Source organism: Electrophorus electricus, chromosome 17 (genome assembly GCF_013358815.1).
Source record: "Electrophorus electricus isolate fEleEle1 chromosome 17, fEleEle1.pri, whole genome shotgun sequence".
NCBI lineage: Eukaryota > Metazoa > Chordata > Actinopteri > Gymnotiformes > Gymnotidae > Electrophorus > Electrophorus electricus.
The window spans coordinates 6,252,256-6,277,482 of NC_049551.1; the positions used below are offsets into that span (position 1 = coordinate 6,252,256).

The following is a 25,227-nucleotide window of genomic DNA, read 5'->3' on the forward strand; positions in this document are numbered from 1 at the left end:
TGGAAGGGTCTGGGGACAGAGACTGAGGACATTTTTCCAAATCATGGTCAGGTCCATGTGGGTTTAATGCAGCAATGAAGTATCACGTTTTATCTTCCTCTGCAAATCAGTCTGTGGACCTTTTGTAGCACAAAATCCAGAAAATCAGACTGTCCTGAAGGCTGTTAAAGTAATTTAGCTCCAAATCAACATGATAAGACTGGCAAATGACACAAATTTCAATTCTGGGTGATGTTTTTTGAAGACCATCATTCTCTTAAGTGTCCACGGACCCTTTTGTCAGTTCCCTGCCGGCGGTTTAAAATAAGATACCTGGGTGCGTTTCGAGGTTAATCCGCAGTGGACGAAGGCAAGCAGTTAATCACTGAGTATTTTTAGTCTCTCACTTCCTTGTGTTGTCTCTTCATGATGGACTGGTTATTTCAGGCTGTTCTTTACACGATGTCTTCTTTCCATCTTTGTACAGAAAAGAACATCATGACAGAGCTTCAAGTGCATCTGAAACATTTAGAGGTCGATCTCCACTTCTAGAGAGAAAGTTTACATTAAATTGGTTAAAAAGCACAAATGTCTCGTGTGGTTCATCCTGTGTGCTTTTCCTTCAACAGCCTCGTAACCTTGATTAAAACCACTGCAAACGTTGAACAGCTGTGTCTCAACAGAAGCCGCAAAGAAGCAGCGAGGCAGAAATTCACGCCAAGCTATTACCGAGCAAAGAGTAGTTGTCTGGCCCCAGCATATGTGTTCCTATACGTATTCTCAAGACAGGCTGGCCATGAGGTGGAGTGGTGCTCCACTCGACACCATTAAAAAGGAAATCAGCAGAGAACATTTCCAGTGCTCGACACGCACAGCGTTTAGCGGCCTGGGGTGCGGAGTGGATGAAGGAGGCAGGGAAAAGGTCAGGGTGCCGTCACTCAGTCAATCTGTCAGGCATGTGCCAGGTGAGACGCTCAGCTCTGCCGCAGATTTGCCCCTTTCTCGTTCGAGCAAGAAATCCACAGGAAGCCCGGCCGTGGGTCGCTATTAATCTGCCATGCCGGCCTGATCAGCTTGAGGCTCTCATCCGGCGATGGTGCAAACCGCAACTTCTGCATTGTCCAGCAATGATGCAAAAGACCAGCAGAGTCGCAATGCGCAGACCACCGGCCGCCTCTTACCAAGGCCTGTGACACCGCTCTGAAGTGCCCATTCTACATTTAAAAAGCTACGGGCTGTTAAATTAATGTTATGTGTATTGCAGGTACCACAGTAAAGCCAGACCATCAAATAGTGCTTAATCTCTGTGTAGATGGACTGGACCCACTGAACCATACCACATTAAATATTAGATTTCATAGGAGACAAAAATCTCCATAAGGAATTGAAATATAAATAAATAAAAAATAAAAATGTGGCATAATAAAGAATTGGGGGGGGGGGGGTGTACAAATATAATGGCAGGGCAAAAAGTCAAACTCATTTCTTGTTTCTTTATATTCCTCTCATATATCATCGCAGCAATGCAGTCAGTTTGGGAATCTTTCTCGATTTAGAGCAATTTAGCCAAGTGATGGGAGTAATTTGTATCCTGCGTCAAGTTGCCGCTTGCATTTAAATTCATCATTACCAGCCTGGGCTCCTCTAGATTTCCCCTGTTTACAGGTGTCAGGAAGCCCTATCAACAGTGACCAGGCATCCATTCTGACGAGCGCTTAAGGGTTTGCAGGGCTTTGCTAAGCCAGGTCGCATTGGCCTGTATGGCTCTTGGACATCCCCCCCCCCCTGCTTGGACATCACCCCCCCCCCAACACACACACACACACACACACACACACACACACACCACCTGCAGAGGAGAAGAGGCACTAATAGCAAAGCAGCTGGGCTGGGAGTATCAGGGGAGTATCACTCAGTTCATTGCTGAATGAAAGTCACATGCGCTAGGAGAGAGGACCATGGATCTGCCACGCACCTCCACTCAGCCACGCTGCCATGATGAATAGGGAGGGACAAAATGCATTTCAGAAGGAGACTGGTCTGCTCAGAAAACTATTACTGAATATTTGACGACAGAGCATTAGGATTTGCTACATGTAAAAGGGAGCAACAGGACAATCTTGTTTACAGATTGCTTTGCTGTTGGAGTCTGAGGGATGGTGGGGTCATGAAATATGCAGTGTGTGTTACTGTTTCACCACATTATTTCCCCTGTTCCTCTGTTGAAAATCGCCTCATGTGCTTCTACAGCTCCTGCCGCTCACCTGCTAGTGCAGGTAGGTGCTAGTAACACCTGGATCGTGGGTATGAGCTCCCATGTGCACATGTCATGCTAATAATAAATATGTATGCTGTTCTGGATAAGAGCATCTGCCAAATATTGAACATATTAAATGTTTCAGTTAGAAGCTTTGCCACCATGCTTACGTCATACATCTTATTCCGTTTACTTCAAAATATTTGAACAGAACAAGCTGCTTATTACAGAAGAGTAAATATTTACAGCTGATGAAATATCACAGGAAGGATATGGGTTTATTATTCAGTATGATGTAATGATATAGTAATTGCAACACAGCAATCCTGGAATCTGAAAGGAACAGTGATGAGAATTTACTCCTCCACTATAGTATCAACAGCAAGCCAATTTCCATGAAATTGGAAGGACAGATATAATTTAAGGTCAAGAGAATAGTTCTGATGAAAGCAATAATACTGTCAGCAATAATTATAAAATCAAAACCCCAACAAAGCTAGTAATGCCCCAAGGTGTACATTCCGATATTTCTGACTTGCGATACCCCTTTGCCATTCAAGGAACAGTCAGCTAAAAATATTCTGCTGTTAGAAACATCAAGATTATGGTTATCGGGAATAAGAAATGATTGAATTCTGAGAATGAATGTAAATCAATAGGGGCATATTAAATATGATTATTAGAGACATGCTTGAGAGACGGAGAAGTACTTATTACTGGACAGCCAATAACGTTTGTGCAAATTTTTAGACAATCACATTAAAATGTATGTTTCAAAGAGATAATCAATGCAGCATTTTTTTGCAGATAGGACAAATGGAAGTTAATTACATTTGAAACAGATAACTTCGAAAAAGCTTGTGCGCATAACTGAAATTTCACACGAGTGATTGAACAGAAGGCCATGTGAATGCAGTTTTCTGCACTGCCGTGACATGAATGTTAATCATCTGTGTAGTGCAAAGGAACACAGAGTGACTACACACAAGTAACATTCCTCTCATGAAGAGAAAGTGCAAAACCATCATTATCGGAGAGCAGAATCGCAAGCATTTCTGTGGAGATTATCTCCATTATCTGCACTGGCTAGCTCACCCGGCTCTTAGCAAGCATGGTCCGCCAACCCCACATATCAGTGCAATACGATATTTCCCAGGGAAAAACAGATTCTCTAAATAGAGAATATGAAACTGTCAAATAAACAGAGACATAATGTGTCCACTGCTTGAAACAGATGTAAAAATATACTGTGGGGATCCGTACAAAGCTTTCAAAACCCCTGCCCTTACGGCAGCAGCACACTGTTTATGTGCACTCGCATATACATTTGCAGGTGTAAAAGTGTTTGCTTCATGGTCCTTGCAAAATGTTATTAACAACAATCCCTAAAGCTTTTTAAGAACTGCTGATCCAACTCAAGACTGGAGACATGAGAGTTTTATCCCAAAGAAACTAGAGTGATGTGGCACTTTTCCATCTCTCCTCCGTTTGTGGTGGAGGGCTCTTTTCTCCTCTTCACCTTTCTTCTTCTTCTTTTTTCACCTTCTCCTTCCCCAAAAGTTTTCAGTCAGGCTTCTGGGAGTCATCAAAATCCCGAATCCCGGAGAATCACCTCGATCAGAGAGTGCCGCAGCCGAGACAGAAAGGAGGAAATTGCTCTGGCGTCACTCTGTAGAGGGAGCACGGCTCCGAGTGCAACTCCTGGTGGGAAACACAGAGCCCTGAGCTCTGGGTGCCGAGCCACAAAGTCTCTAAGGCTGCATCAATCTTTGGTGCAGGGTGGGGGGGTCGGGGGGTGGATTCAAGGAGGCCTGAGCAATATTTAAGAGTAGCCACCCTGTCGTTGGGTGGAAAGGTCTAAATAATAGCCCCATGACACCAGGGAGGCCTCCCTTCAAAGATAACATCATTCTGCCCATAACATGAGTGAGCAGAAAGTGGCACGCTGGAATTTGTACATGTGCGATATTATGATAATGGAATGATTTTAATTATCCATAAAGACTGCATTCTATAATGGGACATCTTGGCCAAGGCAGATCTTGGCTCAGGGAACCATATACAGATGACTAGAGGATGAGAATCCTAGGCCTCTAGATTTTTAAATCCTGTGACTAATAGTGCTCTTGTTTCAGCTGAGAGGTGGAAATATTTACAAACACGTTTAATTATTTCGTGTGATGGCACTTGTTAGAAGTCACTGTGTTATCACTGAAAAGATGCTAATGAGGTATGCAAATTATCTGGGTGATCTAGACAAGATGTGTTTATAGAACAGAAATCTGATCATTTGTTTAAAAAAAAAACAAAAAAACAATGTTAGATAAACAAGGCTTGATGTATGAAGATTCAAAAACCCAAATACAGAGAGACATTCTTTTGATCATTTTAAAGAATCTGCCTGCCCAAGAAAGAAATGTGAGAGCCAGTGGTGTTTCATGTACTAGTTAAAATCAGAGCTTGTCTTTTTTACTTCTACAGCCTGTATTTAGGTTCTGTCCTGTCTGTTGTGGGGCCTCAATACATTCAATAAACACAAATGATGGAACAGCTAGCTACTGAACACTAGACAATTAAGAAAGAGTACACTGTTGTTCCTCTTCAGAATTCAAAGCATGACAATGTGGTACACATGCTGCTCATGGGAGATAACTCTTAAAAAATGCCTTTTGACACTTGAGAATTTTAAGACCAGGATGTGGAAGTTGCGTGTGGGGGACTTGCGAATAAAGTACAGCCTAATTGACTTGAAGTGAAGAAAGTAGAATGTACTTTGAAGCCATTTGGCAAATACATGTTCTCAATAATTAAGAGCTTTAAGAAAGTGCAGTTACTAAGATGAATGCTAACCATGCTATAACAGCAGCAAAGCTTTAAAACCTACACTTAGGAAGAGCAACAATCTTTATGCACAAATGTAGCTTTAAATGTATTGGTAGTTTCCTGAACACAGAACATGTGTGATCCTAAAATGTAGGGTTTTCCGTTTTGAATCCCTTTCACTGGCATATATTACACTTTGTACCTTGAAATAAGGACTTCACAGATTCATCCAAAACATATTAGGTAAAAAAATAATTGCCTTATAGAGCATGAATAAACCAATATGGAAAGGCATTAAATCAGATTTAACGATGTGAAAGCAGTCATGCAGCAACTTCATTTTGCATCAACCAATAAAAATTTCAAAATGTGGTTCTATAACACACTACACAAAACAATTGGCTTTTTTATGTGCATGCCCATTAACAGTGTGATTCAGTCTCACTAGGTTTAACCTGTTTGCAGAGAATTTGCACTCTAGATATGAATGCTTTATTAGTGGCTGGTTTGCATTTTACAAATGACTCAGAGATATTATTCTAAAATTCTGAGCAGAGAAAGAATTGCAATACAAAACACTGTCCCATAATAAATGCCAACTTCCTGTTGGAAAAAAGCATAACATATCACCATTCTTTCTCTGAAATTCCTTTCTAAGGAAGAGAAACACAATAAAGAACAAATGTTTTTTCAATTGCATTGCTCTTTTTATATGAAAATGGTTCCTGTCTGTGCTGTCCTGCCTGTGACTTGTTTATAACTTTGGATGGTCTGATAATGTTTGTATTCCCAGGTATTCGCAGGTGTTTTCTCAGGTAAGGGTGTCTGAGTGGTGGGGTCTTTATCATCACCCCGGCGCCTCTTCTCAACAAAGCCTGGCACAGTGGGAGATGTCATTTCAATCTCCCTAGCTCGAACTATCAAAGCAAACAAAGTGAGGGAATTTGCGAGAGAATCAGTGGTAATCAGGCAGGCCGCTGCTCCAACTGCCATTAGAGCAGCTCACTCGGAGAGTCCCATTACACTCAGCCTAATAAATGTGTGGACCAGAGTACCCCAGAAACTTGCAGTAATGCTGGGTACAATTCCTGAGATTAACTCTGCCACATAGCTCATTGCCTGAAGTCCATATTCAGTATCCTTCAATCTGAAAAACCAACACACCAGGCCAAGGACATTCTCGCTGTACTTCACGATTTTTCCCCCCACATTCACTCTGCTATCTCTGTTGATGAATTGAAGTAATTGGTCATTTTTTAAGTTTTAGAGGAACCTCCAGATAAAGTACAACACTGTAAATCCAAACAAGAACACTGACCACCCAGCACTGCCCACAGGCAGATGCAGGGATCTGGCCAAAAGAAGAGAGGAATTAGAGGAGAGGTAGACTAACCTGTCCTATAAAAATGGCACAAAGGTTGTGTGAGGTCAGTGACTCCCTCCATTTTTTAAGAGACATGTTTAAGAGACCAAGAAGAAGTCTAACAAAAATAAGCACTTATTTGCTCTAATCCACTGTCTCTTCATAATTACTAAAAGCATCTAGAGGGAGCCCATTATCAAGGTACTGAGACTAGGCCCTGCTTTTCTGAGAAATATGGGGGGCGGCTCTCTTTCAAAAGGCTAACAGAAAAGACAGCAGTCAGAAAGCATCCAGGAATAAACTCAAAGTCTATTTTTTTTATGAATAAAAGCTGGCAGTTTCAAATGAGAGCAAAGTCATGTGATATACGGCAAGTTTAGATCTCTAATTAACAGCCCCTGAAGCCTCCCGTATGAGCTGAATGAAATGCAACATAATCCATATAATTCACACTTGAACCACAGAGCAGCCCACTCTACTGCAAGGGAATGAAGTATTCGTAGAGGCTTAGGGTTCGCTTTCACTTCAAAATAGCACATCTGAATTAGGGCCAGGATTCATCCCAAAAAAACAGAAAATGAATTAACTCTTCAGCCCGTTTCGAACTTCCAGTCAACTGTGGTCTTGCAGAAGGTTGAGCTCTAAGCCTCAGGGTAGCAGTTTTAACTGAGCTAAACTTCTTTCTCTGTTGTGGCTCAACTTCTCAGGCTGCTTGAACTAAGCTCTTTAAACTGAAACAAGGAAAACAAGAAGAGGTTCAAAATTGGTTATTTTATCAGCACAGGAGTGGATACATTTTGGGAACCACACTAAAACACTACACTTACGTTTAATTAGTGCTCTACCACAACAAACAAGAGCATAATTTTCATAATAATTTTACCCCTTGTTTAACGCTTGAAAAATGGCCTTATGTGAAAGAGTTATAAAATATACCAGAGGCACACTGATGTTATCATTCTTTGGCCCTACAGTGTTATACATTCACCCTTGAGAATTAATTTAGTCTCTGTTCAATTTCAATGCCACATCATCTAGGTCCCATAATAATTTCTTTTGCAAAGAGCGAGACAAGCTGGCAGCAAAACAGAGTGTGATTACAACCTAACAGCAGTGGAGAGAGAGCTGTGAAGTTTGTATTGCTCACTGCCAGCACAAAATAAAGGTTTTTGTCAGCTTCACAAACGCTGTGTTCGGCTGTGTTTGGATGTCAATTTTTAAAGATGGTTTCGTCCATTTTAACGTTTACTAAATGGTTCGTTAGCGCCATTAAAGCTTTATTAAACTGGGGAACTTTTAACACCCCTACGCAGACCCTTTGTTATGCTCTGAACAACAGGATGGAACAGCAAAGATAAAGAAGACCATAGATCTCTAACAAAAGAATATTGATGATGCTTTGAACACTCAAGCTTGTAATGAAGATTTATGTCTTTAATATGCTACTAAGTGTTCACAGAGCCAATGGGACTTCATAAGGAAAGAAAGCAGATGTATTATTATGATCTGTTCCATGGTGTTACTTTCCTAAAGTGGCAACTAAGCATGAACAGCCTATGAACTCCACAGCATAAAAAAAAAGTTCCAAATGGACTCACCCACTGCAGGATCAGGTCATACTCCCTTCCGCTGAATCCAATTCATCTCTGTGTGGGTACATTTCTCTCTGCAGGAGTTTAACATTGTTAATTTGGTTGTGTACTGCTACTGGAAATTGACACTCATTTGAAGAGGAAGCTGTTAAACTGATTAAGCCATGAATGCCTCACATCCACAGATAGAATATTACATATATTTCACTACATCTTTCTAGCTCTTGAGACATTATACATCAAATAAAGGGAATGAGTTGTTCATAAGAACCTCCAGTGCAAAATCTACTGCCAAATGTTTTTTTTATCATAATCACAAGAGATGAGAACTATATATGTGCTTCAGAAAGAAAAAAAAAATGTGTGTGAAAAGATGTTTTCCTTCTTAAAAGTCATCTTCAAAATAATGGATTTGGATTTGGATGTTAAATCAGGAGACTTCCGAAATGTTTAACATTAGCGCCATCGACAGCAGCATCTGTGTGGCGACAGATATATGATTTAAAGATCAAACTGATGAAAGAAGGTACAGTTACACACTGTCACTTCTAGTCGTTCCATGTCTGGGTTTCTCTCTGTGAACAAAATACAATGGCCAGTTAAGCTATATACCAAGCAGAGTCCTGGATCTCTGGGAGCAGGCCATGTGCGACAGCTGATCTCCAGCTAATGTAACTCAGGCCACGACACATACCAACTCATTAATCAGGAAACTTCTGGTTATGGACACCTGGACTACAACTTTGCTGCCCTGCTAAAAATGAAAATAAAGCAAGATGGTCAGCAGAGATTCATGCAGATAAAGTCATTGGGGCAGTAAATCCAAACTGCCACAAGAAACATGCGGTTCTCTTACCATGCAGTTCTCTTACCACAAACATTATTGGAAGGCTGTGATCAATTAGCACAGCGACAATAAGCCTCGTCGGCCAACTAATCCGTCATGACACTGCAGACGATAAAAGGAGCAATCATCGATTAATGGACTTAACGACCAACCATTTACAACCCAAACCTATAATGCACGTCTTGTCTGCTCCCTCTTGAGCTTTAGCTGGGAAAGCAGCATCGAGCCCCTCCGGTTTTGGGTCCTGCAGCTCCTCATTCATGTCGAGACACTTGCCGATATTAAAACACACATGCCAGTAAAGCTGTTCTGAGAAGAATTTCACTTCACCAGAGCGAGTTACTGGCGAGTTGCCACAATACCCACTGGATGGGGATAAACCCAGCATCCCTACGCACCGCATACCAAGCGCGTCCATTCAAAACAGTGGCGGCGTTTTACGGCCTATAATCACTGTGATCTTTGCGCGCGTGGTTGTAAAAGTGGAGACGCATGGAGACCCGGGCTCAGCGGAGAGATGGACACAAAGCGAGTCTTAGAAAGAGCACCTCCAGCGGCACAGCTCACAGCAGACGGCACTCTAGTGTTGCTGTCACTCCGCAGAGCCCAGACCACGGGTCTGATTATCATGTTTTCCCTGTATGCTGGGGTATTACGCTTGGCCCAATTTGCAGGTCTCCTTTCGTAGGGTAGCAACAGAGCTTCCAGCCCCACAATGCCAGCAAAATAATATTTTTTTCTCACATGGCTGTACCTCCCACTGAAATAATTATGTTTTCTTTTTTCTGGCACATTGGTGTATATTTTTTTTTGCAATAGCAAGAAAAAGTGGAAGAAGAAGAGAAGGATGAAGTTAGATGTCAGGGCAGCTTCTTCACTTTCTTTTGTGGTTGTCAACGTTTCCTGCACGATGACATGGGTTCCACATGCAGTAAGATGTACTTACTAAAGGCTGTAATGATTTTTGATCAAGAATAGTAAAAAATCTGCACGGACTTAGTGCCAAACATGGTACATAGTACTAATTTGTATTTTTCTGAACATAGTCAGTTGCAGTAATCTAATAAGAGAGCTGCAGAATCATATTTTTAAAACATAAAAAACAAAATCAAACTTTCATCTCAGAATCAGAAATTGCATCAAACCTGAAAATTTCACTTGAAAATAACCCAAAAAAGTTCTTTATCTAACCAAGAACCATGATAAGCATAAAGTCATACCACAGAAAGTATAGCAAGGGTTTATATCCCAACAGACAATTAAACAGACACTATCTGTCCTAAACATGCTTCCATAAACCTTTTTATGGTGTCATTTCAAAAATATCAAGCACAGAATGTTCTACCTACTGAAGGAGGAAACCCGGACGCTCTCAGGCCATTTCAAAGCAAGTGCCTCCCACCAAACTTCCTCACCTGATGTAGCCAAACAGGAAAGGGTTACCACTGAGATCCATTCATTTTCTTCCATTTTGATGATTAAAGTGCTTCTGACTTACCTCAAACATTCTCTCACTCCTTAAATGTAACATGCTAAACTCATTTTGTGCTTCTTCTTAACCAGACTCTTTCGTTACCAGGCTAACAGCTGGAGAACTTTCCGAGCAGGTGGCGCTGGTGGGCCTTTTTGGCCAATCCCCCAGAGCCTTTACAACAGAGGTCTTCCTTCACTTCCAAGGGAGGTCTTACCATGCTGTCCTGTTTGTGGATAAAACTGTTAAGAACTGTAATACAGCTATGGGCATGTAGTCATTTATTAAATACCTGTGTAATGTAATCACACTGATTTTTAATGATTTTATCAGCTATCAAGTTGCCCACTTATAAATAAATTCAGACATGAATCAGCAGCTGCTATTCTTACGCATTTAATAATTGTCTTCTTGTCTTACAGACTCACATCTCTATTCTGGTTCTGTTCTGGAACCTAAATGTCTAAATGTCACACAAGTATGTTAATTCATTTAAGTGTCTTTTTGGTCTGATGTTTCCTCTATTTTAAATACACTAATGACTGTAACAGTACATATACACCCCCAGATGCCACAATAACACAATGTGTTGTAGCATACATTTCTCAAAATAATCTCTTTAACCTCTGCAACCCTAGCCTGCATGATACGGACCAAATGTAATTTTGTGACTGCACTGATAAGTAGTGCAACTGCGATATGATTTACAACATTCCTGACATGATTCTGGTGAACACATGACATTTGTTTGATAAGACAAGTTGCATTATTTAGGTAAAGAATATGTGTGACCAGGTTCATCAGAACACTCACGCACATTCATGTGTGGCAACTTGGACTGGTCATTGTACAGGCCATAGACAATTCTGTGGGTGTCTTACAAAGGGTGATAGTGCATCAACGTGTAACAAGTAACCTATTGTGCAGCCTGCACTGCAGATCTGTGATGTAAGAGAGAGTGAGTAATTGCAACAATTGTATAATTGTGTTGTTACATTTACATGCAGCAATTATAGCACAGACAAAAGGGCAAATAAAGCCACACTTCACGTCTTCACTGCGCCTTCGCTTCACGGCTCTTGACAGCCGTGAGCTTTTAGAGTGCTGCTCTTTCACTGTTTTCACGAGCCAATAATCATGAAACTTATTAAGTTGCAACAAATTTCAAGAACTCAAATTATCGGCAGGCTCTCTGATACAAATTAGACTTATCTGTAAATGTCTGCTTGATTTAATGAGCTTAACTACTTTCAAATGTCTGAAAAATGACCTTGCTAAAAAACTCCAGGAAAGCAGTCTAAGAGATTTGAATGAGAAGGCAAAACGTATACCCCATACCTGATGGTGTCTATTCGTTTTGCCGTTTTTAATGCTGTTTTGTGCCACACCTTTATGGGATTGATACATGCAGGTCAGCATTTGCCTTTCACCACAACATGCGTTCATTTTTAACCTCCACTTCAATATTTCACTGCTAATGAAACAGATTACTCCCTGCGACAGCAGAAGTGTTCTGTAACGAATTTATTTAATTTATGCAGCCTTCTCGTCGACACTCTGCTGGGCCCAGAATGAATTCTTCTTTGTTTCGTCTTCTTTTTCCATCTCTTGAGGGTAAGCGAGAGGCTGGGGATGTTCTAACCTTCTAATTTGTCCCATGAGAGCTTAGGACTGCTGAAAACAAGAACAAAAAGTTCAGAACAAGGCATGGGTGGAGTCAGTGAAGTCAGAACTCATCTTTAGTTCAGTTTGAGAATCAGGAGGAAAGGCTTAAAATATCGTGTAAACAAAATTCTAGGTTTGACTGTAAAATAGCAGCCCAATGAAATCCTCTATTCTTTAAGTGCACAGCCTAGCTTTCCTGTGCATTCCCTTGACATTAAATTAAAATGCCACACGTCCAAAAATCATAAGACACAGCACCTTTCTTAAGAAGAGGCACACAAATCAATGCACATCTCTGCGGCAAAAGATTTTTAAGAAATGCTTCCACAACAGCTATGAGTGTTCACTGCTTGTCAGGAGAGAGGGCTTCAAATTTATACTGGGTATGTTCTCACAGTGGATTAACTGATACAAATAAAGTGGGCTAAAACTGGTCAACTTCTCTCCAGCCCTGACAAATTAGTCCTAAATGAACAGCATTGACTGCAGCTTTAAAAGGGACATCAAAGGTCATGGAAGTCAGCTGTTTCAGCTGTATGAGACAACACCATCACACCTCAAAACTGCAGTCCTTGAATATTGAATAGTATGGTCTAGACTAATCACAAAATCGTTCAACAATATGCTTTATAAATATGCAAATATGTTGTAAAATAAAACGAAAGAATGCAGTGCTGGCATGAATACAATATATATTTTTTAAATATCTGAACTAGACTCAAGATTTGCTTATCAACATCAATGCATAAAAAGCATCTCTGTAAAAATCGGTATGTAATTTAGTCTGTTTGGCGGGGGGGCATGCAAAATTCATGGTTCCAATAGCACTGAGAAGTGTAGCAGAGGTAATATGTTACAAGCACATAACAATATCATAACAGGTAACTAAGGAGACTATCTGCCTGTTATTCATGGTGGAGTCTAGGAGAGACTGTACATCTCTTCCCCCTAATTTCCGGTAATGACTGCTCATGTTAAAGGGCACAGAAGCTGAAATTCTGCAACCTCTGGCGGGAAACAAAAGCAGATTGTGCAGAGCCCCGCCCCCACAGTCTCTCGCCTCTCTCAATTAATCGTGGTGCGACAATGGAGAACAGGTGAAAGGATCTCTGCTGTCAACCAGTTACTATCTATCAGTCTCTTACAACAGAGCTTCAAGGTCACGCCGTGCATCTTACAGGTTTATGGTCAGCACACCAGTTCATAAACCGAGATTCTAATCTGCCCGATCAACAATCTCATTCCTCACAAATCCTCTCTCTCACACACACGCACACACGCACACGCACACACACACACACACACACACACACACACACACACAGAAACACACACGCGCACACACGCTTGCAAAAGCGTGCACATGCCCACACTACTCCATTGTTAACATGCAGCACATACATCTCATCTCAGAAGGTTATGGCGATTTGGCGGTGAAAGCTGCTACCTACATATGAAGAGCAATTCAAGTGACTGTATGAGATGTCTGCCCACTTACGGGAGATGGGTTATGGAGCACAAGATTGCCTGCAGAGTGAATGGCAGGGTTTGCAGAGAGAAGCGATATGTGGTGGAGAGTGACCCAATGGCACAAGGTCCCCTTGGGGCCCCGCCAGCAATTTCCACAAGGTCAACAGTGTAGCAAGGGAGGCTAATGTTCACAGGGAGCCATGGCTACTGTTCAAAGGTATGGGCCATAGCTGATCCCAGAACAGCTGGTGTTTCTCGCTTCAGTGCACAGGTGGTTTTGCATCTCAATATCCACTGATACACAGACAGTGTCAATGTCACTGATTTTTTGGGAGGTGGATTGGGCGGAGCCGTGGTTTTATGGCCGGGAGCTGGAAAAATATGCATTATTCAACCTGCAATATAATTCTGCTAAACAGTCCCACTCAGGTGGTTCATAGTTTCCAGACGACCACCAGTACTGACACAGATCGACTCTTCCCTCTGACATAATATCAATTACAGGCCCCTGCAATCGGCCTCTTTTCGGGGTCCGCCCCCCAGAGGGCTCTTATCCTGAGACGGATTTCCCGATTCTGATGCATGAAGTGAGATCTGAAGTCATTCCACAGCCCTGCTCTCTTCTCGGAATTCAAGAGAGGCTTCATCCTTGACACATCTCTCCCTCCACCTGACCTGTGATTGGCACTTCCTGATTCTTAACTCTCTCCAGCTGTCTGAACACACACATAGATTTTGCTGCAGAAACACGAACACCAGCCTGGCATTTAGACCGTCTTCCCCCAGCACCTCCGCATAAATGAGCTAACAGAATTTTTGTGAACGGCTCAACTGTGGCCCAGCTGATTCACTTCAGGTGGTAATATGGCGAAAAATAGCCGCTCCTGTTTTTATGATACCTCCTGTCACTCAGTGAACATCCTCCGAAATAAACAGCCTTGTACATCGCTGTGGTTATCAGGGCTGCTGGGGCTCTGTGAGGGTTTATTGTCATGCTGGAGATAAACAAGTTCGAACACACAGCTCTGTTTATAATTTATCAACCCGCCTTTGATGTTCCTTCAGAAAAAGTACACTTATGTAAAATATCGTGCTACTTTCCCCCCAGTCCATTCAAAGCTGTTTCATGTCTACAGAGAGCCTCTGCTAAATGTTTCTTGAATGTTCTAGCTTGGCTTACAGTAGCTTCAAGAATGAATAATTAATGAGTGAATACATTGAAAGAGGTGAAAGACAAAGTGCAATGAACCTTTTCTTGAGATGAAGAAAAAAGCTTTTGTGCTTTGTAAGATACACAAACACACACACACACACAAACACACACACACACAAACACACACACACACAAAAGCAGAGTACAGAATGGGTGATCAGAGCCTTTGGTATTCTTGGATGAGTTGAACAGGTTTTGTTCTGATTATGCTCTAGTTATCACAGCGAGGTCAACCTTTTCAGTCTCTCGATTGTGCGAGTGTCCATGTATCACACTCCTGCTGGGACTGCCTCACAGGACCACAATTAAAACCCAGCTGTAAAAGCTTTCTTCTCGTGCTGACTGTAACCCTGGTCTCCCAAGGTAGCTTGCAGTCTGCATCAGTCGACATCATATTTATATGCCTCGGTTAAATGCACTAGCTGGCTAAGAGAAAAGGAATGAAAAATGTAAAAATCTGAGATGCAATTCACATCATCTAATATAATCATTTTGTCATTTCAAACATTGTTTAAACGTTTAAATGCTTTAAACTGTCACCATTAAATGACTGCGAATTAGGGGAGTCCCTAGGCTCTGCAGCACAATCTGTTCCAAGCTTGGCAAATTTAAGGAACGCATAAATAAATTTAGGGAATACATAATATCATCAAACCACAACACAGACATGCCACGCACATGATGAGCAAAATGAAAGATTTGCCAGTACCAGTACAAACTTTGCCAGTACCAGTGTGAAGTTAAGCACAAACAGAAGAATTTGCAAAAAAGACTGAATTGCAAACACACTGAATAAAGCATATTTAGTCAAAGTGGGAAAAGCGGCTTCTCCATTCCTGCAGCCAAACTATTTGAAGTGGACAAAATGCAGTTTGGTTCCATGTGTGCAGAGGTTTCTCCCAAGCTGCTGTGTGATGATGCGGTGTCTGTGTGTGTGTGTCTCTCTCACCCGCACGCAAAACGGCCCAAAGTGCCACCATGCATGACAATTAACCCAGAATTATTTTGTTGGTGTGTTTTCTTGGCAGCCGCAGCATCCTGTGTCTGCCAACAGGCGGAATGCTGAGTGAAAATGCGGAAAGCTAATGCAGGGACCCAGCGGGATAGACCTCTTCCTCAGGCTCCGGGCTTCATTTGTGCATTTGTGCAGCAAGAACATGTCTAAATGACACAGAGCTTACCAGGGTGGGTAAAGATTAATGTTCATTGTTCACGCACAATCATGAATACCAATGTTAAATTAGATAATTCATCTCAATGATCTCGACGTACTCAACAGCTGTGTAATCCGTGCTGTAATGCATACTATACAGAGCTGTGACGTCATACGAAAAAAAAAAATCTTTATGGCAATGTATCTTAATAATAGAGGCTCTTCCTCCACAGATAAATTGCCTAAGGTAAGTGTGAGGGTTCGAGTGTGTTTGTGTGAGTGTGTGTCTGTGTGTGTATGTATGTATGTTTGTGCACAGGTGTACATCTAGATAAACTGCCTCCAGGAAAGAAGGTTATAACTACAGGTCCCACACGGGTCATTAGATCAGTGTTTGTTAATGGTACAAGCGTCCCACAGTGCAGTAAAACACTGGGAGTTCCCAATGGTGTGAAAGCTACTGCAACTTGGCCAGTAAAACACAGAAGCATTTATCACACGTCCCACAACACAAGTGCTCGCACTTAATCACCAATTCCTAAAGGGTGCAAATAGCTGGTAGATACAAACACGCAGGCCTCCCTGAATAGCCCACGCTCTGGCACGTACTGTAACATAGCTTGACCCATTTCCATAATTTATTATCAACTATTAAGTATGAAGGCTGTGGAGGTGGGCAATCACTTCAAAGTTCACAGCAGATTACTGAGTCACGCTGGCTGTATATCGTTACAGTACAGAGATGTAATCTGCATCACTAAGATGATTACTAATGTAGCTAGGTAAGAAATAGCAAGGCGTTCATTATTCAAACAGTGAGAATGGAGTATCATCCTTGTTCAAACTTAATTTCTGAAAAATAAGCCCACTTACACCCACTAGGTGCCTGGAAAGAGTTTGTAAAAACACCAGAGTCATTACAAAAGGCCTATCTAGCTCCAGCTCAAGCCTTGGGGACAGCTATTCTGAGCCTTTATGGGAAATCGCAAGTGAGGGTAAAATTAGTCCAAATCAAGCCAAGGAGGTACTCAGGGTGCCCGAGCAATGATTGGAGCATCTTGACAGTAATTCGCTGGATCCAGGTATTATGCTGTCTCCAGGCCAGTCATGCCTTCAACATCCATTAGCACAGGCCACTCACATCAAAGCCCGACTGCTTAACTGATCCAGCACCTCAGTGTTCAGGCAGCCGCAGCTCCAAAGCGCACTCGACTTCTCGGTGACAAATACGTCGTTTTGGCACTTTCCCGCACTTCCGACTTACCAGCAAGGCCTCTGTGTTTAATCCTGTACGTCAGCGAGCATTGAAGGCATCAGAGAGGAGTCCTACAAATAATTCTACCAGGTTCCAAATGTGTAATTATGCAGAGTAACACTAAACATACCCATGTAGGTGATGTAAAAAAATTTGACCTCATGTTACATAAAAATGTATGTGTATGGAACTGTTAGCGAAAAGTATCTTTTCATTGCTGTAAATTTATTACAAATAAGGCTTGTGATTAATAGATTAGTGCAATCCATGAAAATGCCTAGGATCTGTCAAACTACATGCACAAAATCACCACGGAAAAGATGTGCCGTAGGATACTGACCTTTTAGATTGCAAAAATTTCCCAGATTCACTATTGCCCTATTTTGATTAGTGTTCACAAGTCTGACTGTGACGCAGCAGAAATAGCACTAAAGGAAAGCAAGGAAATAGTAGTAAATGCTTTGTTGGTGTTAGACATGATTCAGCATCTGTCACTGCAATTGAACATGATTACTTTTGTCATTTAAAAGCACTTAAATTACACTTGAAGTAAAACCAATGCTTGACTCCAAAGTTGCCAAGCAGGGGAATGGGATAAAAAATAGGATGGCCCCGCTAGATTTAGAAAATGGAATGGACTCCAGCTCCCTCCATCCATTCATTATCACCCGTGCCTCAAAGGAGTCTCTGGTACTGTAATCCTTGCATTAATTAAGGACCTCTTCGATGAACTCAATTCAGATGGACATCGGATAAAACTGTTTAACACAGATTAAATGAGAAGCGCTGGCCAGGCACTTGATATTACTCCTGCAGAAGAAGAATGGCTTTTTTATGCGATCACAGGTGTAGAAAAGAAAAGAAAAAAAAATGAAACCATAGAGGTATGAGGAGTGAGTGGGGAGGAAGAGTGATAAAAGGTGTACTGAATAAGGCTGGTGTCCAAAGAATTAAAAAAGAGCGAGGACGAGGGGCCTTAAGGGCCAACACACAGGGCCATCACTCTGAAAAAGTGAGTCCACGTAGAGCTCATTGAGGATGCTGGGACAGAGATAGTCTTTCATCTGGTGACTTTTATGTTGGACTGGTATGAAGTACAGTGAGTGCACATCACTCTTCGCCGTGCAGCCTGCCCTCCCACCTGCTCTGACCTTTGCGTTAATGACAGGCTCCGCATGGAGGCCGGGCAGGAAGCTGCAGTGTACTTTAAAGAACAACACATTTCAGGGCACCGTAGGTGCGGCGAGGCGAGCGAGAAAATTAGCCCTTCTCCTCAGAGAAACAGCCCACAGTCGAAGATGTAGGCAGAAGAGGCAGAGGCACCAAAGTCCACTACAGCCACCGAGATGGAGATAGAGGGGGACAGACACACAGATCCAGGCGGAAAGATAAAGAGGCATTCAAATCTAACCTGACAGCTCACATATTCAGGCAAATATTACATGCACAGCAGCCCATCTACAGAGAGCATCAATTGTAAAACACAGGACACAAGCTGATATACAAACTATTGATTGTTGCAAAGTATTAGAATCAAATTCTCAGCCACAAGTACTAGCATAGAAAAGCCAATATCAATATTTACTTAATGTATTTTTCATATTTTTAAAAAAGGCTTCTGAGAACTTTTGAAACTGGTCACGCTTGAATGCAATCCAGGAGTTCGGCGTGGCAGAATACGCAGAATACCACTAAAAACCTCACCTCTGGCCCCAGAGTGCTGATGATGGCTAGTCAGAGCAGTTCTGAACACGGCACCCTGGAACAGCTAAAAGACGCGAGCACAGCCTGGAGAACCCGCGGTCATCAGCCTCACCGCCTACACAGGCGCACTGTCCAGAGAGCAGTCGTGCTTTAGACTGTCAATGGGAGCCAGGAGTGATGGGAGGTCGCGGAATTGTGTCCGCACTTGTATTTATGGAAAAGAAAACAGTGGCATGTGATAATTAACAGCACGGTGGAAAGTTTTCTGCAGCAAATTGTCCTCCCGAGAGCCAAGGACAAAAGCACACTGAAGAACTCACGGCAAATGAATGCCATGCAGTGCTAAAATGAAAACCTTCAAACAAAAGAATTTCAGTTAGAGGATAAACTATATTATTTTTGCCATTAGTGTGCAGTCTCATTAGTCTGTGATGGATGCGGAGTGAATGCAAGATGAGTGCTGGTCTTCTGTACACCAGGCCAAGGGTCTGTTCTCTGGGGCTTTTTCTCCCCGCACCATTTTCAACAGCTATAAGATGTCTGTAAGAATATAAGAATATGTAGTCTTTCCAATTGCATTTTAAATTCACATGACTTTCAGTAAGTGATCACATTCACGATCAAAACCATCGTTGGCAACAAGTCAGTATCTTGACATGAATGCGAGCAAGATTTTTTTAAAAATACATGAGGAAAAAATCTGTATCTTAGTATCAGATTCCGATGGCTAAATGTAGCTATAGTTTATGAGAATGACAACTGAATCCTAAAGTTTCATGTTGCCACCAAAGCATCTCACACTGCTTTGGCTGCACTGCTGCAATCTGTGCTGAACTTTGATCTAGAACAATATGATCCTGAATCAAAAACCTGAACTAGTTCCACTCAAACAGTAACACTACTCCGTGCTGGGTTTGACGTATCTCAGCAGCCCAAGACTGGTGGGAAAGACAGAAAGGAATACTGATTTGTCTGGATGATGCATTCTTCACAAGGATGGGCATTGAGCAATAGTATACAGAATGGCAATCTCAAATAGCTTCTTTTAGAAAGGGCCATTCTGACAACACATAAGTAGCATTCATCCCTCTATAGCCACTACATTCCCAGAAATTTCCAAAAAACCTACAGTAGGAATCAATTAATATTTTTGGTTCAGTTGCTTTCCCACTCTTTCCAAATTTAGGTTTCATTTCAGGGAAATGCGTCATATTAGACATGTCTCGGAAACTAGACCATAGCTGGTATCAGGCAATGCACAGTGCTGAAACACTCGAGCAAGATCTCTGTTCTTGAGGAAAAAAAACACATCGCTTCTAGCTATACCCGAATTGACTTCGCTCAACTACTAAAATGTGAAGTTTTTTTCCAGGATATTTAACGTTGTTATCTTGAGCAGAATAAAATATTCTGCTAAGTTTAACTCCACAGAAGTCGATGCTAACTTAGTCACAATGACCATGCTCTACCAGTTAGCAAAACGTACCAATTAGCGATTTGCCCGTCATTACAACATGGTGCAAGGTTATTCCCAGGTTAACTTGAAGGCACTCATCGCAATCGACCACTCACCTGATAGGGACAAAGAGTCAAAGAGAGAGCCAAGTGACCAGTGGATCTTCCTGAGCCATCTGTGAGGTATTTAAAAGCTCGCAGCTTAGCAGCACTCCAAGGCAATTAACTGAACACGTGCGGGAGTGCAAGAGCCTATGTCCACCCACCCACTCACAGGACTCATGTCTAGGAGTCAGATCAAAATATTATATTTCTACTGTGAAAAAAATAGCACTTGGTTCAAAAGTAGAACTGAACTGTCTGAGTTAAAAAAACGCTGTAATTAATACATGAGGGGACATAATACATCAGCATATAGCAGTGACGTAACCAAGGGGGACAGCAGAAGAGCAATCACACTGCAGCCCATGGTGCAGGAGGGCCCGCCCTTGGGCCCTTTGGCAGGGCTTATGCTATGCAGCTATAATTCATGAATGGAACCTTTTACTTAGCGATATCCCTTCCCAGCCAACCTAAGCTAGTGTAAATGTTAACATTGTTTAGCAATGTTTAGGTGCTTTGTGAAGCTTCTAAGTAAATTCATGTACAACAGTAAAGCTCAAAAGCAAATAGAAAGCAGTTAGCTGAATTAAACAATTCTGACTTGACTTCCTAAACTGGATGCTTAATTCATAAGACAGGAGAGACTTCATGGTTTGGCATACAAGAATGATCTTTGTTCTAATTTGCCAAAAGATAAGACTGAACAAAAGAAGACCGCTGACTGCAGAATTAGTGGAATGCAGCTCACATGCAGCCAGAGCCTACTAACTGAACAAATGGAGCTTCTGTTCAAACCTCGCACAATTATGGTCGTGCACAAACTTTAGCCGCCCGGCATCACATAGGCTTAACGTGCTTTTGTTTCTATTCAAGGACCTCTGATGTTCCCACAGATTAAACAGACTAATATGAACACGAAGAAATTCACTTTAGCGCTGTTCCCAATTCGGTTCTTCCCCTACAGAAGGCTTTGCACTCAGAGCAGCATCTCCACGGGTGCCTCCGGATCAATTTCACACCAGAAAGTAACCGCGCAGGTCAGAGATGTGGAAGTGTGGAGCCTGGGTGTCTAGGCTGCGATATCTTTTTGAGGATGCTCTTTCCACTTCATCAGCTTACTGCAAAAATGTCTGAAGAGGAGGAGAGTGACTCAAGCTACAGGAACTTATGTTCTCAAACACACACACACACACACACACACACACACACACACACACACACACGTGGGCACACACAAACACACAAGCAAAAAATCTATACAGTAGCAGCGATTCATTTAAAGATAGACACAGAAGTATTATTATGCCATTATTCTATTATTACTGCGTACTGTGGACATAGCATGTAAAGTCCATAAGGAACTGGCGGCACTGAGTGTGCATTAATGGTGCCAGTGAGCTGGCATGATTTAGGGCATGAATGGCTGAGGTTTGATAAGCAGTAGGTCTGTGGTTTAAAAGTGGTTATTATTGGTTGTTATTACTATTATTATTATTATTACTATTATTATGTCACATTACATCAAATCCCCCAGTTTCTCTGTGTCTTTCATATGTACTTACTTAAAAATCGCACCCACCTAATGTGACCCTAATCTGTATGTTCCATCACAGAGCTCTACATCAAGATAGTACCATAAGCGCATCACTAATGTTAAAATAGAGAGCCTTATTTTATCTTACTCACACACACACACACACACACACACACACACACACGCACGCACACACACGCACACGCACACGCACACAAAAACATACACGAAGCACACAAACACACGCCCGTGCACTCACACGTCGCCTGTGCAGGTAGGCCCTGCATTGTGATGCAGCGCACATGCAGCTGTTAGTCATTTTGTCACACAAACACATTGGCCAGGATAGCCATGATTCATTTCCATAAAGCCGACAGCAGCGAACAGTGTTACAGCACTTCCGCCTGCAGATAGGTGCCGGCTGGAGAGAAAAGACTGACAATAAAACATCAAACCCCAAAGGTCAGGTATGAGCGTGGAAAGATGGTGCTTATGTAAAACCATTACTCTCAATAGCTGATGCATTATCACTAAAAGGCCAAGGCGGCCTAATCAAGGGGGTGATGGCTTTGCAGTGGCACCCAAAACAAATTCGTCACAACGCTGAACTAACCACCATGTACTCTGAAAGACTAATGTATACAAAAGCACATTATCTCCGTTTGTGCAGACTAAACTACAGACACCCATACCAATCTGATTTCAAAACACAGCTTGTGATCCCTTGAGTCTAAATATTACTGGATCAGCTCTCTGGCTGTTGTTACATGAGCATGGTATGTTAGTACTAGTTGAAACACAGCATGAATGATATTTTAAAGGAGTATTTCTAGTGTAATCCAGGGGACTGAAATGGACGTATCGGATGGACCAGTGGATAAGTACATCAAAGTCACAGTTCGCTCTTCAACTCCAGGTGCCAAATCTTTTTAGAATTATCATTCTTTGAGAGTGGCTGCTGACTCTGAGCCAAAATAAAAAAAATGGCGTCTTCCTATAGTGAGCCGGATTAAATTATGGCGACTGTCTTCTATTCCTAACTGTATTAACGACCCGTATCTCGCTAGCTCGTTTGCAAAGCTAGTGCCCTCACCTGTCGCCATGAATGAGCTTCACCTGGAAGCACCAGCTTCACCTGGAGCGTTCTCATTGCGCGAGTAACCCAGTCGTTGTGAAAGTGCTCGCTAATAAATGACCCAAACGCGCAAACGCTGACCGAGCACATTAGCGCTGTTGCCGTCATGAAATGGCAGCAGGGTAAATATGCGCTGCGCAAAGGCGTACTAAACATAACGCCACATTAAGACTATCTTAATGGCTCGCCCGCAACCCCGACCGTAAAAGAGAAAGCGGGCTAGGGTGTACCACATTTGTCAAACGGAGTGAATTACTAAATGATTACCAGTTAAGGTGTGGGGCTTTCTGAAAGGCTTGCCTTCCTATAACCTGCCTTCCTGCTGACGTCCAATGGGTAACACTACAAATACAGCAATCAGTTGACGGTGACCATGAGCAGAATAAAAGCCATACTGCAATCTGGGGCTAATAGCATGTGACCTGACAGTCCTGACACCAGTTCTAAGAGGCAAGTGTGTAGTATGTTTTGTGGGGATTTTTTTATTTATTTATTTATTTTTGCCTTTTTCTTCCTCAGCCTCGCCCACAACAGGAATCCTTTACTTAAAGGCTACTTTTAAGTACTTACACTGAAGTGAATGTCTTTGATCTGAAATGTGTTTATCCCTAAAACAACCACAAGCGAGCTAGATGCTTGCGTGTATAAGCATGGAATGTCTTTGTAACGTTGGGAGGCGAGACAGGAAGCAGAGACGAGCTGTATTCGCACAAGCACAGATGTTTATTGTAACACGCAACAAAAAGGAAAACAAAACACAAGCCCAAAATGTTACAAGTGATAAAAAAAAAGTACCCAAAACATGATAAGCTAGCAAACAATAGCATACATTGAGTCAAACAACGAAAAAGGACAATGACTAAACAGAACCTTAAATACACACGTTAATAAGGGCGATAACAAGGGAGGAGTGTAGCAACAAAGACACACATACACACACACACAAAAAAACACAAAAAACAAAACAAAACACACACACACATACACACACGCACACACAAAAAATCCCCACAAAAAACAAAACAAAACACACACACACACACGCAAAAAAAACACAAAAAAACAAAACACACACAAAAAAAACACACACATACGCACGCACACAAAAAAACCCACAAAAAACAAAACACACAAACACACACACACACACACACACACACACACACACACACACACACACACACACAAAACACACACACACACACACAAACACGATGCCCGACGAGCATAGGGAGGAGTCGAGAAGGAGGGGGCTGTGCCATGATAGTCTTATGTGGGTTTAGAGTGCCACTGGGGTAGGAAGCCATTGCAACAGGAAAGAAAGAGTAAATTAAGATTATTTTTCTACTTAAAACTGTAAATTACATGATCATAATCTAAAATGTCTCATCCTGGAGATTTGGCAGACTAGTATGGATATCTATTCAGTATGAGAGTGGTTATGCCAGCCAGCCATATTTAACCCTATTTAGAAATGTCTGGGCTATTGACCGGATCCCTGTAACTCCCCTGGATCCAAGATCTGTCACATAATTTGGTGCCAAAAAGCATGCATGATCACAGAACTGAGGCTTACACAAATGACCAGAGGATTACCACCTTTTAAGTCAAGAGGACACATTCCAATATTAACTGGTAATATTTTAGCAGCAGCAGAAAGAGAAAAGATTTAACTACAGGGCAATTATTATAACTGATCTAACATTCATGGGTAGGAGTACAGAGAATACACTGTACTGGTGTACTTGTATGATCAAAAAATGTGGCTTTAATAGTAATTTATCAAAAAATCTTATCTTTCCATTAATCATGTGATATGCAAAAAGAAGTATTCAAAACAAACATTCCTAGAGATAGCACAAAGAATTCATGTGTTAAATGAATATTGTCGTGAACAAGGCATAGCAGTACCAGAGGGAACGACTTATTGCATTACGTGATCTTAAGCTGCTTCATAACCAGAGGCGATTGGGGTGGTGGGGGTGGATACGCCACATCTCACACACCAGGTGCACGCGCACATACACGTAGCAGAATACATCTCCCTTGTGAGCAACAAAGCTGGGCTCAACCATTGCAAAAAAAAGTGATCCTGGGCTGCAGAATTGTCTGCATTACACTGCCCGTTTGGGTGAAAGTAACCTAAGAGCTGTCTTAGTTCCTTTACCAAATAGGATTATAAATCCAGGGCCATTTGTTTTCAAAGTAG

At 41.9% G+C, this 25,227-nt stretch overlaps 1 protein-coding gene and 1 long non-coding RNA gene across 3 annotated transcripts in view; both read right to left on the reverse strand.

Annotated features, from left to right (window-relative positions):
- ntm (neurotrimin) overlaps window positions 1-25,227 on the reverse strand; it is a 237,060-nt gene that overhangs the window by 192,355 nt on the left and 19,478 nt on the right. The window lies entirely within an intron of this gene.
- LOC113579029 lies at window positions 11,842-20,510 on the reverse strand. 2 transcript variants are annotated; one of them, XR_003410817.2, is made up of 4 exons: window positions 20,365-20,510; window positions 18,793-18,996; window positions 17,429-17,516; window positions 11,842-12,006 (listed from the first exon to the last, which is right to left on the reverse strand). It is a non-coding gene; the product is annotated as an uncharacterized LOC113579029 (long non-coding RNA). The 2 variants fall into 2 exon arrangements; XR_003410818.2 differs by lacking the exons at window positions 17,429-17,516; window positions 18,793-18,996 and having other exon boundaries at window positions 20,365-20,505.